This window comes from Halichoerus grypus, chromosome 8 (assembly GCF_964656455.1).
Source record: "Halichoerus grypus chromosome 8, mHalGry1.hap1.1, whole genome shotgun sequence".
NCBI lineage: Eukaryota > Metazoa > Chordata > Mammalia > Carnivora > Phocidae > Halichoerus > Halichoerus grypus.
The window spans coordinates 40,507,783-40,516,294 of record NC_135719.1 but is presented as its reverse complement, the minus strand read 5'-3'; positions in this window follow the sequence as shown (position 1 = coordinate 40,516,294).

The window sequence follows — 8,512 nt, the reverse complement described above, 5'->3', positions numbered from 1 at the left end:
TCTTTTGGATAGACCCTTTAAGTATGATATAGTGTCCTTCCTCATCTCTTATTATGGTCTTTGGTTTAAAATCTAATTTTTCTGATATAAGGATTGTCACCCCAGCTTTCTTTTGATGTCCATTAGCATGGTAAATGGATTTCCACCCCCTCACTTTCAATCTGGGGTGTCTTTGGGTCTAAAATGAGTCTCTTGCAGGCAGCATATGGATGGGTCTTGTTTTTTTATCCAATCTGATAGCCTGTGTCTTTTGATTGGGGCATTTAGCCCATTTACATTCCGGGTAACTATTGAAAGATATGAATTTAGTGCCATTGTATTACCTGGAAGATGACTGTTACTGTATATTGTCTGCGTTCCTTTCTGGTCTATGTTACTTTTAGGCTCTCTCTTTGCTTAGAGGATCCCTTTCAATATTTCTTGTAGGGCTGGTTTGGTGTTTTCAAATTCTTTTAGTTTTTGTTTGTCCTGGAAGCTTTTTATCTCTCCTTCTATTTTCAATGACAGCCTAGCTGGATATAGTATTCTTGGATGCATATTTTTCTCATTTAGTGCTCTGAATATATCATGCCAGTCCTTTCTGGCCTGCCAGGGCTCTGTGGATAGGTCTGCTGCCAATCTAATGTTTCTACCATTGTACGTTACAGATCTCTTCTCCCAAGTGGCTCTCTTTGTCTCTGAGACTTGTAAGTTTTCCTATTGGATGTCGGGGTGTTGACCTATTTTTACTGATTTTGAGGGGTTTTTCTGTGTCTCCTGGATTTTTTTTTTTTTTTTTTTTTAGATTTATTTGACAGAGAAAGAGCACAGGCAGGGGGAGCAGCAGAGGCAGAGGGAGAAGCAGACTCCCCACCAAGCAGGGAGCCCGATGCGGGACTCGATCCCAGGACCCCGGGATCATGACCTGAGCCGAAGGCAGACGCTTAACCATCTGAGCCACCCAGGCGCCCCGCCTCCTGGATTTTGATGCCTGTTTCCTTCCCCAAATTAGGGAAGTTCTCTGCTATAATTTGCTCCAATATACCTTCTGCCCCTCTCTCTCTTTCTTCTTCTTCTGGGATCCCAATTATTCTAATATTGTTTCATCTTATAGTATCACTTGTCTCTCGAATTCTGCCCTCGTGATCCAGTAGTTGTTTATCTCTCTTTTTCTCAGCTTCTTTATTCTCCATCATTTGGTCTTCTGTATCACTAATTCTCTCTTCTGCCTCATTTATCCTAGCAGTTAGAGCCTTCATTTTTGATTGCACCTCATTAATAGCCTTTTTTATTTCAACTTGGCTAGATTTTAGTTCTTTTATTTCTCCAGAAGGGGTTTCTCTAGTATCTTCCATGCTTTCTTCAAGTCCAGCTAGTATCTTTATAATCGTCATTCTGAACTCTAGTTCCAACATCTTACTAATGTCCGTATTGATTAGGTCCCTGGCAGTCAGTACTGCCTGTTGTTCTTTTTTTTGAGGTGAGTTTTTCCATCTTGTCATTTTGTCCAGAGGAGAATAGATGAATGAGAGAACAAAATGCTAACAGGGTAACAACGACCCCAGAAAAATATACACTAAACAAATCAGAAGAGACTCGAAACTGGGGGGGAAAGAAAGGGAAAGAAAGAAAAAAAAAAAGAATATGATCAAATATGATCAGGCTGGTGAATAGATCAGTGCCACACACTAGATTTTGGGTGTATTTTGGTCTGTTAGAAGACAGTGCCTCCCAAAATTTTAAAGAAAGAAAAACTTGTATATGTACAAAAAATAAGGGTAAATATGATGAAGGGATGGAATATGACTGTAAAGATGAAAATTATAAAAGATTTTATTTTTTTTATTTTTTTATTTTTTAAGATTTTATTTATTTATTTGAGAGAGAGAATGAGATAGAGAGAGAGCATGAGAAGGGGGAGGGTCAGAGGGAGAAGCAGACTCCCTGCCGAGCAGGGAGCCCGATGCGGGACTCGATCCTGGGACTCCAGGATCATGACCTGAGCCGAAGGCAGTCGCTTAACCAACTGAGCCACCCAGGCGCCCCTATAAAAGATTTTATAAAAGGAATTGATAAGAAGTTGGTTGAAAAAAGAAAAGAGAAATTAAAAAAAAAAAAAGGGAGAGAATGTGATCAGGCAGAAGACTAGAACAAAGCCATACACTGGAGATTTAGGGTATATTTTGGTCTGTTAGAAGAAACTGTATCCCAAAATTTTAAAGAGAGAACAACTTATGTATACAAAAAATAAGGTTAATACAATGAAGGGATAGAATATGACTCTAAAAATGAAAAATAAAAAGGATCTTAAAAAAAGAGATTGGCAAGATGTTGGTTGAGAAAGGGAACAAGAAAAATTAAAAAAAAAAAAATAGGGTGCCTGGGTGGCTCAGTTGGTTGGGTGACTGCTTTCAGCTCGGGTCATGATCCCAGAATCCTGGGATTGAGTCCCACATCAGGCTCCCAGCTCAGCAGGGAGCCTGCTTCTCCCTCTGACCCTCTCCCCTCTCATGCTGTTTCTCTCTCTCTCTCTCTCAAATAAATAAATAAAATCTTAAAAAAAAAAAAAAAAAAGAAAAAAAAGAAAATTTAAAAAATTAGCTTTGAAAGACTAAAGAATCATGGTAAAAAAGCCATGGATTCTATGTGCATTATTCCCCTACCACTGGAGTTCTGCCGTTCTCATTGGTCGGTAAACTTGGTCTTGGCTGGTGGTCCTTGCTGATCTTCTGGGGGAGGGGCCTGTTGCCGTGGTTCCCAAATGTCTTTGCCGGAGGCGGAATTGTCCTGCCCTTGCCGGGTCAGGGCTAAGTAATCTGCTCGGGTTTGCTCTCGGGAGCTTTTGTTCCCTGAAAGCTTTCCGTACAGCTTTGGAGGCCGAGAGTGAAAACGGCGGCCTCCCAATCTCCGCCCTGTAGAAGCCGAGAACTCGGGGCCCTGCTTCTCAGTGAGCCCCCAGAGAAAAGCAATCAGTCACTCCTGTCTCCCCGGTCTCCATCCGCACTCTGTGCTCACCCGGCCTGTGACCGCGCGTATCTATCTCTGGCACCCGCCCCCGTGTGGAGTCTCCAAACCAGCAGATCCCTGTGGTGCGCTCCTGTGCCACTCCTCCCCGGGGAGGAAGGGGAGTCTCCCCAGATCTGCCGCTTGTTGGGTCCCTGCTGGAGGAGCAGTGGCCCGACTGTGCCCCGGATCACGGTTTATGGCAACTCCAAGCTGAGAGCCCGTGCCTCGGCTCCGTCTCTGCAGCTGGCTTCCCTGCTCCGATACCTGGGAGCTCTGCCGCACTCAGGCATCCCCGGTCTTTCTGTGACCCCAAGGGTCCTGAGACCACACTGCCCCACGAGGGTTCCACCCCCCCACTCAGCCACCGGAGTGACGTCCCTCAGCGGAGCCGACTTCTAAAAGTTCTGATTTGGGGCTCCAGGGCTCTATCACTTGCCAGAAGCGGCCCACGGAGGCCCCTCCCCAGCCGTCTATCCTCCCGAATATCGCCTCGGATTCACTTCTCTGCACGTCCTACCTTCCAGAAAGTGGTCGCTTTTCTGTTCACAGAGTTGTTGCTATTCTTTTCTTCCATCTCCTGTTGAGTTCGTAGGTGTTCAGAATGGTGTGATCCCTATCCAGCTGAATTCCTGGGACCGGACAAAATCCAGGTCTCCTACTCCTTTGCCATCTTGCTCCTCCTCTACATCTTACACTTCTTTTGTTAAATGTATTCCTAAATAATTTATCATTTTTTATGCTATTGTATATGGAATTGTTTTCTTGATTTCATTTTTGGATTGGTCATTCCTTATGCAGTTGATATTTGTATATTGATTTTAAACCCTGTAAATTTGATGAATTTGGTTATTACTTGTAATAAGTTTTTTTTGTGTGTGTATGTGACTTTGATAAGATTTTCTATATATGAGATTATGTTATCTGAGGATGGAGATAGGTTTTTTTTTTAAGATTTTATTTATTTATTTGACAGAGAGAGACATGGCGAGAGAGGGAACACAGCAGGGGGAGTGGGAGAGGGAGAAGCAGGCTTCCCACTGAGCAGGGAGCCCGATGTGGGGCTCAATCCCAGGACCCTGGGATCATGACCTGAGCTGAAGGCAGATGCTTAACAACTGAGCCACCCAGGTGCCCTGGAGATAGTTTTATTTCTTCCTTTCTAATATGATCTCTTTCTCTCTCTTTCTCTTTTCTGTTCTAATTGTCCTGGCTATAATCTTCAACCCAATGTTTGAATGGAAATGGTGAAATTGAGCATCCTTGCCTTGTTCCTGATCTTAGGGGAAAAACTTTCAGTCTTTCAATACTAAGTATGGGTATTTCATACATGTCCTACATCAGAATGAAGGAATTCCCTTCTATTCCTAGTTTTCTGAATATTTTTTTCATGAAAGGGTTTGGATTTTGTCAAATGCTTTTTCTGCATCATTGAGATAATCATATGGTTTTCATCTTTTAGTCTATTAATATAGTGTATTACATTAATTGATTTTCATATGTTGAGCCAACCTTGCATTCTTGGGGAAAATGTCACTTGGTCGTGGTGTATAATCTTTTTCAGATGTTGCTGGATTCAGTTTGATAGAATTTTGTTGAATTTTTTACATCTATATTTATGAGAGATATTGGTCTATAGTTGTTTGTTTTCTTGTGATGTCTTTGTCTAGTTCTGGTATCAGGGTAATAGTGGCCTCATAGAATGAATCAGGAAGTTTTCCTTCCTTCTCTAATTTTTCAAAGAGTTTATGGAGAATTGATGTTAATTCTTCTTCAAACATTTGATAGAATTTACCAGTGGAGTCATCTGTGCATCAGCTTTTCTTTGTGGAAATTTTTAAAAATTATATATATTGATCTTGCATACTGTGACCCTGTTAAACATGTTTATTAGTTCTACTAATTTGTAGAGTACATTCCTTAGAATTATCTACATATGATATCATGTCCTCTCTGATTAAAGACAGTTTTACTTCTTACTTTCCAATCTGCATGCCTTTAATTTCTTTTTCTCGTCTTGTTGTACTGGCTGAAACCTCCAGTAAAATGTTGAATAGAAATGCAGCAGAGAGATGGGGTACCTGGCTGGCTCAATCAGAATAGCATGCAACTCTTGATCTTGGGGTGGTGAGTTTGAGCCCCGCATGTAGAGATTACTTAAATAAATGAAACTTAAAAAAAAAAATAATAATAAGTGCAGGAGAGAGACTCCTTTCCTTATTCCTGATCTTGGTGGTGGTGGGGGGGGGCGGGGGGGAACATTCAGTTTGCACTGTTAAGTTAGTTGTAAGCTTTATATAAATGGTGTGCTGTGATGTCCCCTCTTTTATTGCTGATATTGGTAATTTGTGTATTCTTTCCTTTTTCTTGGTCAGCCTTAGCAATTTTGTTGACCATTTTAAAGAACCAGCTTTTGGTTTCACTAGTTTTCTGTATTTTTTTTTCTATTTCATAGATTTCTGCCTTTTTTTTTTTTTTAAGATTTTATTTATTTATTTGAGAGAGAGAGAGAATGAGAGACAGAGAGCATGAGAGGGGGGAGGATCAGAGGGAGAAGCAGACTCCCTGCCAAGCAGGGAGCCCGATGCGGGACTCGATCCCGGGACTCCAGGATCATGACCTGAGCTGAAAGCAGTCGCTTAACCAACTGAGCCACCCAGGCGCCCTCTGCCTTTATTTTTATTATTCACGCCCCCTTCTTACTTTGTGCTTGATTCACTTTTTTTTTTTAACTCTTTGAGGCAAGAGCTTACATTATCAGTATCTGATTTTTCTCCCAATTTAATATAAGTATTTAAAATTATAAATTTCTCTCTAAGCATTGCTTTAATGATACCCTATACATATTGATGTGCTGTGTTTGAATTCAATTTATTCTTTAATTTGCACTTTATTCTCTTTTTTGACTTATGGGTTGTTAAATGCCTGGTTTATTTCCAAATACTTAAAGATTTCACAACTGCCTTCTCTTTTTGATTTCTAATTTGATTCTGTTGCATATGGAGAACATACTTTGTATGATCTCAATTTTTAAAAATTTACTGAGTCTTATTTTATGACCTAGTATATTGTTTCTCCTAGAGAACATTACATGCTTGTTTGAAAATAATGTGTTGTTCCAGTTATTGATTTGAGTTTTTTTTTTTTTAAGATTTTATTTATTTGCAAGAGAGAGAATGAGAGACAGAGAGCATGAGAGGGAGGAGGGTCAGAGGGAGAAGCAGACTCCCTGCTGAGCAGGGAGCCCGATGTGGGACTTGATCCCAGGACTCCAGGATCATGACCTGAGCCGAAGGCAGTCACTTAACCAACTGAGCCACCCAGGCACCCTATTGATTTGAGTTTTATATAAAAGTTAGATCAAGTTGTTTGATAGTGTTGCTCAAGTCTTCTACATCCTTAATATTTTGTGATTATGTGTTCTATCAGTTACTGAGAGAGGCTTACTGAAATGTACCTACTACTATAATAATTGAATTATCTATTTCTCCTTTTAATTCTGTCAGTTTTTGCTTCCTAAATGTTGGGACCCTGTTATTAAGTGCATATTTATTTATTTATAATTGTTTTATCTTCCTGATGTAGTGATTCTTTTATCATTATGTAGTATCTCCTTGTCTGTAATAATGTTTCTTGTCTTAAAGTCTAATTTTGTTTGATATTAATATAAATACTCCCACTCTTTTATGGTTACTGTTAATATGATATATCTTTTTCCATCCTTTTTACTTTCAACCTAGTTATGTCTTTGAATTAAAAATGTGCCCCTTTTAGATGGCATATAGTTGGATCCATTCTAACAATCTCTATCTTTTCTTTGGAGTGTTTAGAGCATTCACATTTAATATAAGTATTGGTGTGATTTGATTTATGTCAATCCATTTTGTTATTTTCTTACGTCTCATGTCTTTTTTTGTTCTGTTCTTCCTTCATTGCCTTCATTTGTATTAAACAAATATTTTTAATGTACTATCTTAATTCCTCTGTTGATTTTTTAAACCATATTTTTTTAAAGTTATTTTCTTAGTAATTGCTTAAGGGTTAAAAATCTTAATTTATCACTATCTACTTTTATGCTGACTTAATTCTGGTAAAATATAGCAACTTTCCTCTAATACAACTCCATTTCCTCTCCCCTCTTTGAGGGATATATATAATATGTGTACTATATATATTTAATAATAAATTATATATAAACTTATAAGTTGTATCAATAAATATATAAAATAAAGTTAACAGTACAATGTTATAATTGTTGTTTTATACAATTTTATTCTTCTTAAAGAAATTAAATGAAGTGAGCCAGTCACAAAAAGACAAATATCATATGCTATCAGTTATATGAGTATAGAGTAGTCAAATTTATAGAGACAAAAAGTGGAATGGTGATTGCCAGCACTGGGAGATAGGAAGATTGAGGAATTAGTGTTTGACGGGTACAGAGTTTCAATTTTCTTCATTCTTTCTTTCTGTTCTTCAGATCGGACTATTTCTTTCTATCTGTTTTTAAGTCCACTGTTTCTTCTACTAACTCAGATCTGCAGTTCAGCCTTTATAGTGGATTTTTCTTTTTAGAAACTCAACTCTAGCTTTTTCAGGTTTTATTTTTATTTTATTTTTTAAAAGATTTTATTTATTTATTTGACAGAGAGAGACACAGTGAGAGAGGGAACACAAGCAGGGGGAATGGGAGAGGGAGAAATAGGCTCCCGGCTGAGCAAGGACCCTGATGCGGGGCTTGATCACAGGACTCTGGGATCATGACATGAGCCGAAGGCAGACGCTTAACGACTGAGCCACCCAGGCGCCTGCTTTTTAGGGTTTTAAAGTTTCTATTTTTCTATTGAGAATTTCTGTTTGTTGGATTATTGTCAGCATATTTTCCTTAATTCTTTGAACACACTTATAATAGCACCTTTGAAGTTTGTCTGATAAATCCAACATCCACACCCAATCAGTGTGTTCCTACTGACCTTTTTTCCCCTGAGTGTGGATTATACTTCCTTATTCCTTTGTATATCTCATAATTTTTTATTAATAATTTATAGAAACTCTGGGTTATGATTTTATTTTTGCTAAAAGAGTTTTTTGTTTGTTTTGTTTTTGTTTTTGTTTTTGCTTTTGTTTGTAATTTGCCTGGACTTAAATTGCAGATTGTCTCCGCTGTGTACCTCCATGGGCATCTCGGCTTACGGTGTTTTTCTCACCTTTCTTTCTTGTTTTCATGCTTATCCTGGCTTCCTAGTGATTGCCCTTCATCTGCATTAGCTTAGCGATCAGCCAAGAATTTGGGCAGAGGATGTGCTCAAACTCCTTAAGTCTGTAAGGTTTCACCCTTTGCCAGTTGATCTGTGTATGGATTGTGGAGTTTTATTCACAGTTCACCCAGTTCTCAAGACTGCCTTTACTTTTATTTTTCACTAGAGCTCTCATAGATCTCCTTTGTGAATGTGTATACTTTCTCAGTCAGCCAGGCATGTCTCTAATATTCAAGAATCTCCCCGTTAAATTTCTCAATGGTTGGCTGCTC